This window comes from Lontra canadensis, unplaced genomic scaffold, assembly GCF_010015895.1.
Source record: "Lontra canadensis isolate GAN:19392208 unplaced genomic scaffold, GSC_riverotter_1.0 scaffold181, whole genome shotgun sequence".
NCBI lineage: Eukaryota > Metazoa > Chordata > Mammalia > Carnivora > Mustelidae > Lontra > Lontra canadensis.
In genome coordinates, this window is record NW_022631175.1 from 184,551 (window position 1) to 196,557 (window position 12,007).

Consider the following 12,007-nt stretch of genomic DNA (forward strand, 5'->3'; position numbering starts at 1 on the left):
TATGCACCACACCCAGTGTTCCATGCAATACGTGCCCTCCTTAATACCCACCACCAGTCTCACCCAACCTCCCAGCCCCCTCCCCTCCAAAACCCTCCATTTGTTTCTCAGAGTCCACAGTCCTTCATGTCACTGTTTGTTTTTTAAGAAATGGGAAAGCAGGGGTGCCTGGGTTGCTCAGTCGGTTGGGCCTCTGCCTTTGGCTCAGGTCATGATCTCCCAATCCTGGGATCAAGCCCCGCATTGGGTTCTGCATTCTGTAGGGAGTCTGGATTCTCTCTCTCTCTCTTCCTCTCCATCTGCTCCTCCCTCAGTTCTCGTGCTCTCTCTCTCTCCCTCTAAAATAGATAAATAAATATTTTTAAAAAGTGAATGCTAGAATAATTCGTAAGGATTCACTTTGTGCACAATTTTTGAAAATCATGTGAATCCCTCCAAATTAAAAATCCCTCTAAATATAAAACAAAGTTATTGGGGGAGTGATTTTTTTTAATGTTTCTGGACTTATTTTTTTAAGTTTTTATTTAAAGTCCTGTCTGCTAACAATGAGTGTTATGTTAGTTTGATGTGTACAATATACAGATTTAACATTTCCATACGTCACCCGGTGCTCATCAAAAGTGTACTCCTTTATCCCCATCACCTATTCAATCCATTACCCACCCCCCTTCCCTACAATTCAGAGTGTTTCTTGGTTAGCCTCTCTCTCTCTTTCTTCCCCCTTTGCTTGTTTTGTTTCTTAAATTCCACGTATGAGTGAAATCATATGGTATTTGTCTTTCTCTGACTGACTCATTTCACTTAAGCATTACACCCTCTAGCTCCATCCACGTCGTTGAAAGTGGCAGTGATTTGAGCACTGGGTGTGGTGCATAAACAATGACTCTTGAAACGTTGAAAATATAAAATTAAATTTTAAAAATTAAAAAATAAAGGCACCCGTTTTAGGCACGTGGCCACATGGCACAACACAGCCACACGATGGCGCCATTTAGGCAGTAACCAAATTGTTGCTGCGGTTGTTTCAGACCTTGTAACCCAGGCTTCTAAACCCTGTATCTTCACCTGCAAGTGGTCTGCGTTGACTATTCTGTTTTTATTTCTTTTCTTCCTTCCTTCCTTCCTTCCTTTCTTTCCTTCCTTTTTTCTTTCTTTCTTTTTCTTTCTTCCTCCCTTCCTTCCCTTCCTCTCCTTCCTTCAACCTTTCTGTTTTTCCTTCCTTCCTTCCTTCCTTCTTCCTTCCTTCTTTCTTTTCTTTCTTTTTTCTTTTCTTTCCTCCCTCCTTCCTTCCTTTCTTTCTTCTTCTTCCCTTGTTTCCCTTCCTTCCCTTCCTTTCCTTCCTTCAATCTTTTTCTTTCCTTTCTTTCTTTCCTCCTTTCTTTCTTTCCTCCTTTCTTTCCTTTCTTTCTCTTCCTTTCTTTTCTTTCTTCCTTCCTTCTTCCCTTCCTTCCTTCCTTTCTCCCTTTCTTTCTTTCTTGTCTGTGACTATGCTGTTTTAAAATTCTTATCACACTGCAAGCCGTGTTCCACAGGAGTGCCACAGTCGAGTACCACATTCATCAGGGGGCAGAATTAGTGCCAGAGCTGAGAAACGCAAAGAAGAATCCGTGCTTGAAATCACATGTGCTACAATGTTATGAAGCCAAGGAAACGTCTCCCAACGTCTCCCACCGTATGCCATGCTATAATCCCAGAGAGTCTGTGAGGTGAAAGAGACGACCATGGAGGAGAGAAAAGACAGTATGAAAGTAGACATGCACGACAAGAGCCATAAAGAATGGGCATCAAGAAAACATACACTCACACACATGCACACACACACGGTTAAGGGGAAAATTAGCCTTGATAAATGTGTTTTCAATTACACAGGGTCTTCAGAAGCACATCATTTCCAGCAAAATGGAACCACGTGAAAAGACTGTGTTCCTAAATTGGCCCCCCAGAGACAGACAGCCCCCACAATAGCCCATTAGGTATTTGAGCATAGGTACTGTCCCCATGTGGGCCAGTCTCAGAGGGAATGAAGTCGAGGTCATGCCCTGTGCAGTGGGAGGGAATGAGGATGAACAGGCAGGGTGGCCTGTAGGGCAGGGTCGGAGCTCCTGGTGTGCATGGGAGAAGGGGCTCCACTTGGGCATCTTCCTTCCTCCATTCAGGTGGGCCCCGCAGCTTGGAGCTCCTGGTGTGCATGGGAGAAGGGGCTCCACTTGGGCATCTTCCTTCCTCCATTCAGGTGGGCCCTGCAGCTTGGAGCAGCAGCATACTTACCATGAGACGGTGGCAGAACTGGCAGGTCCTTGGATCTATCTGTCCTTCCCACATGTCTCCCTGCCTGCCTTCCTTTTTCTCACACTATATGTTTACTCTGTCATTTGCTTTTTTTTTTTTCCACTTAGTCATATCTCATGGGCATCTCTCCACATGAGTCCATATAAAACAATCACCTCCTTTAAGGTTGTCTGGTATTCCACGATATGGAGCTCTATTAATTTACTTAATCAAATCTCTTCTTGGACTTTTCTGTCTCACAACTGTGGAAGTATTAGACATATAGTCTGATAGTATTAGACGTAGACAAATTGTAACTCAGAGGCACAGAAATACATGGTTCTTGGGATGTCTGGGTGGCTCAGTCAGTTAAGCATCTGCCTTTGGCTCAGGTCATGATCCCAGGGTCCAGGAATTGAGTCCGGCATTAGGCTCCCTGCTCAGCAGGAAACATGCTTCTCCCTCTGCTTGCTTCTGCCCCTGCTTGTGCTCTCTCTCTGACAAATAAATCAATAAATCTTGAAGGAAGGAAGGAAGGAAGGAAGGAAGGAAGGAAGGAAGGAAGGGAGGGAGGGAGGAAGAAGAAAGCCCGATGCGGGACTCAATCCCAGGATCCTAGACCATGACCTGAGCTGAAGGCAGTGGCTTAACCCACTGAGCCACTCAGGCATCCCAACTTCTGCCCATTTCTTGACTGCCCATTTTTAAATTGAAATATTTGGGGTTTTGGATGTTGAGTTTTATTAGTTCTTTATATATTTTGGATACTACCCCTTATTGGATATGCCATTTGCAAATATCTTCTCGCATTCCATAGGTTGCTTCTAGTTTTATTGATTTTTTTTTATTGATTGTTCCCTTCACTGTGCAGAAGCTTTTTACTTTGATAAAGTCCCAATAGTTTATTTTTGCTTCTGTCTCTCTTGCCTCAGGACACATATCTAGAAAGAAGTTGCATGGCCAATGTCAGAGAGATTACTACTTGTGTTCTCTTCTAGGATTTTTATGGTGTCCTTTTGTACATTAGGTCTTTAGTCCATTTTGAATTTGTTTTTGTGTATGGTATAAGAAAGCGGTCCAGTTTTTTCTCTTGTGTGTTGCTGTCCAGTTTTCCCAACACCGTTTGCTGAAAAGACTGTCTTTTTCCCATTGGATATTCTTTCCCGCTTTGTGGAAGATTAATTGAATATATAGTTGTTAACTTGTTTCTATGTTTCCCCTCTGTTCTATTAATCTATGTGTCTATTTTTGTGTCGATACCATACAGTTTGATCACTACAGCTTTGTAATAGACTCTGAAGTCCAGAATTGTAATATCTCCAATGCTTTACTTTTTCAAGATGGATTCAACTATATGGGTCTTTGGTGGTTCCATACAAATTTTAGAATTGTTTGTTCTAGTTCTGTGAAAGAATGCTGGTGTTTTGATAGAGATAGCATTAAATATATAGATTGCTTTGTGTAATATAGCCTTTTAACAACATTTGTTCTTCTATTCCATTGGCATGGAATGTTTTTCCATTTCTTTGCATCCTCTTCAATTTCCTTCATCAGTGCTTAATAGTTTTCAGAGTACAGGTCTTTCACCTCTTTGGTTAGGTTTATTCCTAGGTATCTTACTTCCATTTGGTAAATGGAATTGTTTTCTTAATTTCTCTTTCTGCTGCTTTATTATCGCTGTATAAAAATGTCACAGATTTCTGTGCATTGATTTTGTATCCTATGACTTTGAACTCATTTATCTGTTCTAGCAGTTTTTTGGTGGAGTCTCTTGGGCTTTCTATCATAAATGATCAGGTCATTGGCAAATACTCAAAGTTTTACTTCTTCTTTGCCAATTTGGGTGCCTTTTATTTCCTTTTGTTTTCTGTTTGCTGAGGCTAGGACTTCCAGTACTATGCTGAATAATAGTGTTTAAGAGTGGACGTCCCTGTGTTGAAGCTCTCAGTTTTTCCCCATTGAGGGTGATGTTAGCTGTGGGTTTTTCGTATATGGCCTTTATTGCATTGAGGTAGTAAGGGGTTTTACCATGAGTGAAAGTTGTAGTATGTTGAAATGCTTTTTCTGCTTCTATTGAAATGATCGTATGATTCTTGTCCTTCCTCTTATATATGTGATGTATCAAAATGCTTTGCAAATATTGAACTACCCTTGCAACCCAGGAATAAAACCCACTTGATCGTGGTAAATGATTTTTTAAATGTAATATTGGAATCAGTTTGCTAACCTTTTACTGAGGATTTTTACATCTTTGTTCATCAGGAATATTGGTCTGTAGTTGCCCTTTTTCATGGGATGTCTACCCATTTTTGGTATCAGAATAATGTTGGCTTCATACAATGAATTTGGAAGTTTTTCTTCCTTTTCCTTTTGGAATAGTTTGAGAAGAATTAGGTATTAACTCTTCTTTAAATGTTTGATAGAATCTGCCTATGAAGCCATCCAGCCCTAGACTTTTGTTTGTTGGGATTCTTTTGGATTACTGATTCGATTTCATTGCTGGTTATCAGTCCGTTCAAATTTTCTATTTCTTCCTGTTTCAGTTTTGGTAATTCCTATGCTTGCAGGAATGTATCCATTTCCTCTATGTTGTCCAATTTGTTGGTGTACAGTTTTTCATAATATTCTTTTATAATTATTTGCATTTCTGTGGTGTTGGTTGTTATTTCTCCTCTCTCATTGGTGATTTTATTTATTCAGGTCCTTTATCTTTTTTTCTTCATAAATCGAGCCAGAAGTTGATCAATATCATTGACTTTTTCCCCAAAGAACCAATTCCTCATTTCATTTATCTGTTCTATTGGGTTTTAAAGTTTCTGTGTCATTTACTTCTGCTCTAATCTTAATTAATTCCCACCTTCTGCTGGCTTTAGGCTTCCTTTGTTCTTTTTTCTAGTTCCTTTAGGTGTAAGGTTAGGTTGTTTGATATTTTTCTTGCTTCTTGAGATAGGTCTGTATTACTATATGTTTCCCTCTTATGATCACTTTGGCTGCATCCCAAAGGTTTTGGACCATTGTGTTTTCATTTTAATTTGTTTCCACATATTTTATTTCTTTTTTAATTTCCTGATTAACCCATTCATTGCTTAATAGCATGTTATTTAACCTCCATGTATTTGTAGTCTTTCCAAATTTTCTCTTGTGATTGACTTCAAGTTACATAGCATTGATATTGGAAAATATGCATGGTGTGATCTGTATTTTTGTACTTGTTAAGGCCTGATTTGTGACTCAGTATGTGATCTATTCTGGAGAATGTTCCATGTGCACTGGAAAAGAATGTGTATTCTGCTGCTTTAGGATGAAAGGTTCTGAATATATCTGTTAAGTCCATCTGGTCTAGTGTGTCATTCAAGCCATTGTTTTCTTGTTGATGTTCTGTTTTTTTTTTTTTTAACTTATTTATTTGAGAGAGAGAGAGTGAGCATGAGCAGAGGGAAGAGGCAGAGGGAAAGGGCAAATGAGGGTCCCCACTGAGCAAGAAGCCCAATGAGGGGTTCGATCCCAGAATCACAGGATCATGGCCTGACCTGAGCAGAAGGCAGATGCTTAAGCAACTGAACCGCCTAGACACCCCTGATGCTCTGTTTAGGTAATCTGTTCATTCATGTAAGTGGGGTATTAAAGTCCCATACCATTATTGTATTATTATTGATTAGTTCCTTTATGTTTGTTATTAGCTGTTTTATGTATTTGGGTGCTCTTATGTTGGATGCATAAATATTTATAATTGTTATTTCTTCTTTTTTGGATTGTCCCCTTTATGATTACATATGATTATATATGTCTTTGTCTCCTGTTGCGGTCTTTGTTTTAAAGTCTATTTTGTCTGATATATTGCTATTCCAGCTTTCTTCTGACATCCATTTGCATGATAGAAATTTCTCCAACCCCTCACTTTTAATCTGCAGATGTCTTTATGTCTCTCTGATTGGCAGCATATAGATGGGTCTTGTTTTTTTATCCATTCTTTCACCCTATGTCTTTTGATTGGAGCATTTAGCCCATTTACATTTAAAGTATTTATTGGCAGATATATATTTATTGCCATTTTATTACTTGTTTCATGGTTGTTTCTGAAGAATTTCTCAGATCCTTTTTTGGCTCTTTTTCATGATTTGCTTATTTTTCTTTAGTTGAAATATTTGGATTTCTTTCTCTTTATTCCTTGCATATTTATTAGTGGTTTTTGATATATGGTTACCATTAGGTTTGTATATAACCTCTTCTGCCCATAGAAGTCTTATTAAGTTGATGGTCATTTAAGTTTGAACCCATTCTTTGCTCCTCTTCTCCCACTTTTAAGGTATATATTACATTTTATATCCTTTTTTGTGAGTTCCTTGACTTATTTTTTACAGAAATATTCACTTTTACTGCTTTTGTGTCTCCAATTTTATACTATAATTTTTGTTCTCTCCTTTCCACTTATAGAGTCCACTATAGAGTCCCCTCTAATATATCTTGCAGGTCTGGTTTAGTGATCACAAGCTCCTTTAGTTTTTACTTGTCTGGGAAACTCTTTATCCCTCTTTCTATTCTGATTGAGAGCCTTGCTGGATAGAGTATTCTTGGTGGCAGATTTTTCCCATTCAGCATACTGAATATATTGTGCCACTCCATTTTGGCTTGAAAAATTTCTGTTGAAAAATCTCCTGTTAGCCTTATGGGTTTTCCCTTGTAAGTCACTGACTTCTCTGGTCTTGCTGCTTTTAGAGATTTTTTTTTCTTTATCACTATATTTTGAAAACTTTATTACAGTATGTCTTGGTGTGGGTCTGTTTCTGTTGATTTTGATATGAATTCTCTGTGCCTCCTGGATCTGGATATCTGTTTCCTTCCCCAGGTTAAGGCAGTTTGCAGCTATTATTTCTTTGGATAAATTTTCTGCCCCCTTCTCTCTCTTCTTCTTCTGAGACTTCTATAATAAGAATGTTGTTATGTTTGATGGAATCACTGAGTTCCCTAAGTCTATTCTCATTTTGTGTAATTCTTTTTTTCAGTTTGGATTACTGTTACTCAGTCTTCTAGTTCACTAATTCTTTCCTCTTCTTGCCCCATCCTACTGTTCATTCCATCCAGCATGTTTCTCATTTCATTCATCAAAATCTTTATCTCTACTATGTTATTCCTTATCTCTGTGTTAAGGGTCTCACTGATGTACTCCACTCTTTTCTTAAGTCCAGTAAGTATCTTTATGATCATTCCTTTAAATTCTGTATCAGTCATGTAACTTATCTGTTTTGCTTACATCTTTGGCTGTGGTTTTATCTTGTTCTTCCATTTGGGATACATTTCTGTCTCCTCATTTTTTCTGCTTCACTCTACCTGTTTTTGTGTGTTAGGAAAGTCATATATGTCTTCTGCTCTTGAAAATAGTGATTTTATGAAGAGAAGGTCCTAGAATGCTCTGGTGTGCAGTGTCCTCTGAGAACCTAGCACTTCAGGAGAGTACCCTATGTGTGTTGCTTACACCATCCTGTCATATATGAGTCACTTTTCCTTTCAGTACAGTTGTCTTACTGACTTTTTGCCTGTGTGTGCTATACTTGCTCTCTGTGGTATTAGTGGGACCCATGCAGGCCAGCTCTGAGAGGACATGTATACCAGGGAACTTGGGAGCAGAGCAGCAGTGTTAGCAAAATTTGTATTGGGCCCCTAGTTCTATGCCAGATCTATCTCCCATTTGCCCTGGCATTATGTCAACTGCCATTTTTATATTGCTTCTCTGTGCAGGCTGCTGTCTCTTTAAGTGTGGCAGCCCAGCTATCACTCACTCTACCTGGTCACCAAGTGCTGGGTCAGTTGACTTTTAAAGCTCCAGGCCCTAAGTCCTGGTGATTTTTAAAATTCATGGCATTCAGCCCCTCAGGTTTATTCTGTTTTGTTTTGTTTTGTTATCTTAGAGAGAAGAAGAGAGAGTGCATGATCTGGGGAATGGGAGGACAAAGGGAGAGGGAGAGAATCTTAAGCAGGCTCCATGTTCACTACAGAGCCCAATGCGGGGGCTCAATCTCACAACCCTGAGATTATGACCTGAGCCAAAATTACAGTCTGATCCTTAACCAACTGAGATACCCAGGCACCCCTCATTCACTTCAAATTGTTTTCTGATTTCCTTTTTGATTCCTTCTTTGACCACTGGGTATTTAGAAATATGTTGTTTAATTCTGCATGTTTCTGAGTTTCTCAAATTTCTCTCTATGATTGATTTTTCATTTCAGTCTACTGTTGTAAGAGAATATGCTTTGTCTAATTTCAATTGTTTTACATTTATCAGCATTTTCTTTATGGCCGAGCACCTGGTTTCCTCAGGTGACTCTTGCTTGTGCACTTGAGAAGAATGTATGTTTCTGCTGTTAGGAGGTTGAGTGTCCTGTAGGTTCTATGGATCCAAGTGGTTTACAGTATCACTCAGGTCTTCTGTTTCCTTGTTGATCTTGTGCCTGCTTGGTCTATCCATTGTTAAAAGTAGGGATTAGGGGCGACTGGGTGGCTTAGTTGGGTGAGTGTCTGACTCCTGATCTCAGCTCAGGTCTTGATCTCAGGATCATGAGTTCAAGCCCTGTGTTAAAAAAAAAAAAAGTTAAAAGTAGGGTTTAAAATCTCCAACAATTTGTCTATAATTGTCAGCATATTTGTCTATAATTGCTATATCTTCAGGATGGATTGATCCCTTTATCATTACAAAATGTTCCTCTTTATATCTAATAACATCATTTGTTTTGAAGGCTATTTTGTCTGATATTAGCCTAGCCACTCCAGTTTTTGTGTGGCTGCTGTTTGCATGATGTATCTTCTTCTCTCCTTTTACTTTCAATCCATTTGTGTCTTTGAATCTAAAGTGTGTATCCTGTAGAGAGCTTATTGTTTCATCTTGTTTTTGTACAGTCTGATTATCTCTACCTTTAGATTGGATTATTTAATTCACTCACATTTAATGTTATTATTGATATGATGGGTTTATATTTGCCATCTCATTTTCCTGTTTTCTATATGTCTCATATCTTTTTTGTTATTCTATTTTCTTCATCTCTTGCTCTTCTATTCTCTTTTACAATAAGTGACTGTTATTTAAGGTTTATTTATTTATTTTTAAAGAAAGAGGGATCAATCATGAGTGGGAGGGACAGAGGGAGAGCATCCAAAGCAAACTCTGCTGAGCACAGAACCCAACTCAGGGCTTGATCTCATGACCCTGAGTTCCTGACCTGAACCAAAACCAAGAGTAGGACACTTAGCTGACTGTGCCACTGTAAGTGAATATTTTCTTATGTAACATTTCTTTTCTTTAACAATTTTTCAAACTAAACTTAGTGATTGCTCTTGGGCTTACACATACATCTCGACCAATCAGAATCTACTCACATTTATACTAATGTAATTCCAGTAGAATATAGGAATGTTACTGCTATATAGCTCCACTTCCTTTTCCCCTTTTTTTGTGGTATTATAGTTATACATATTTCATCCCTATTACAAATGAAATACACTTTTAAAACTTTATAGTTTTAATTAGAACTTCACAAAATTTTGTCTTTTATTTTTTAAATTAAATTAAATGTTATGTCTTTTTTTTAATTAAATTTTATTTTAATTCCAGTCTAGTCAGGTGTACAATACAATACAATATTGTGACTCAACAATTCTATACATTACTGAGTGTTCATTAAGGTAAGTGTACTCCTTAATCCCCATCATGTATTTCACCCATCCTCCCACCCACCTCCCCTCTGATAACCATCAGTTTGTTCTCTAAGACTCTGTTTCTTGATTTGTCTCATTTTCCTTTTTTTTCCTTTGTTCATTTGTTTCTTAAATTCCATAACTGAGTGAAATCATATGAAATTTGTCTTTCTCTGACTGGCTTATTTCACTTAACATTATACTCCCTGGTTCCATCCATGTTGTTGCAAATGACAAGATTTCATTCTTTTTTTATTCTTTTGTATGATTGAATAATATTCCACTGTGTGTGTGTGTGTGCGCACGCATGTGTGTGTGTGTGTAAACTGTGTGTGTGTGTGTGTATAAACTGAGATAAGAAGGGATATCAAGTATATAGTTACAGCTTCTACCATTTTAGCCTTCTTGTTTACTATTTCTGGCTCTCTATTTTTCACTGTGGCTTCAAATTACTGTCTGAAGTCATGTCTTCAACCCGATATAGCTTTTCTCACACCCTCTTCCCTTGTGCTATTATTGCACATATGTTACATTTCTATATATTAAAGGATCAACTAGTAATCATATACATATTGTTTTATATAATTGTTTTTAAATCCGTTACTAATAGAAAGGAAAAGAAATATGCAATTATACTGTCTTTTATAATTACCTTTATTGGTGGTCTTTGTTTTTTCATGTGGAATTGAATTATCTGCGATCACTTGCTTCCAATCTGGAGAAAATCTGTAGTATTTTTTGTAAGGTGGATTTCCTAGCAACAGATTCTTTCAGATTTTGTTTTCTGGGAATGTCTTTATTATTTTTGGAAGAAAGTTTTACTGTCTATAGGATTCCTGGATGACAAGATTTTTTCTTTAAACACTTGGAATATGGCACCCAAGTGTTTTCTGGCATCCATTTTTCTGCTGAGAAGTCAGCTGTTATTCTTACTAGGGAATTCCTGTAGATGATGATTTATTTTTCTCTGGCTGTTTTAAAGATTTTGCTCTTTGTCTTTGTCTTTTAGCATTTCTACCATGATACATCTGTTTGTGGACACCTTTGTATTGGGCCCCTACTATATCCTACTTATAGTTCATTGAACTTCTCAAATGTGCAGTTTTTCTCCAAATTTGGGAAATTTTCAACCATTTTTTTCTTCAAATGTATTTCTTCCTTTCATTTCCTTCTATTCTTTTGGCATTTTTATTACACATATATTGTTGGTACATTATTGGTGTCCTGCATTTCTATGGGGCTCTGTTCAATTTTCCTTACTCTTTTTTCTCTGTGTTCTTCAGATTGTATAATCTCTATCCCTCTATTATCAAGATTACTGATTCTTCTGCTAGTTCAAATCTAGTGTTAGGCCATTACTTTTCTGTGCTAGAATTTCCATTAGATTCTCTTTTTTAACATTTTGTTTATTTATTTGAGATAGCAAGAGGAGGAACACAAGGAGGGAAGTGGGAGAGGAAGAAGCAGGCTTCCTGCCAAGCAGTGAGCCCAAAGCAGGGCTCCATCCCAGAACCCTGGCATCATGACCTAAGCCAAAGGTAGATGCTTAACCGACTGAGCCACCCAGGTGCCCCACATCTGATTCTTTTTAATCATTTCTACCTCTTATTGATATTCTCTATTTAGTGAGACATTTGTTTTCATATATCCTTTACTTTTTTAAATTCAATTAGCCAAGGTATAGCACATCATTCAATTTTTATATAATGTTTAATGATTCATTAGTTGAGTATAATATCCAGTGCTCATCTATCCTATACTTTAAGCATGATTTAGCTTAGTTCTTTGAAGATATTTATGGCTACTTTGAATTTTGTTAAATCAGACACCTAATCTTTCCCACAGAAAGTTTGAACTGCCTGCTTTTTTCCTCCAGGTATGAGTCAGACTTTCCTAAAATTTTGCATGTCTTATAAATTTTTTAGTTGCAAACTAGGTATTTCAGAGAATATATCGTAACAACTCTAGGTACTGGTCACCACCCTTTCTTTCTCCAAGATTTGTTGTTGTTTGTTGTTTATTTGTTTAACAATTCTCTGGATTATTTTAGTGG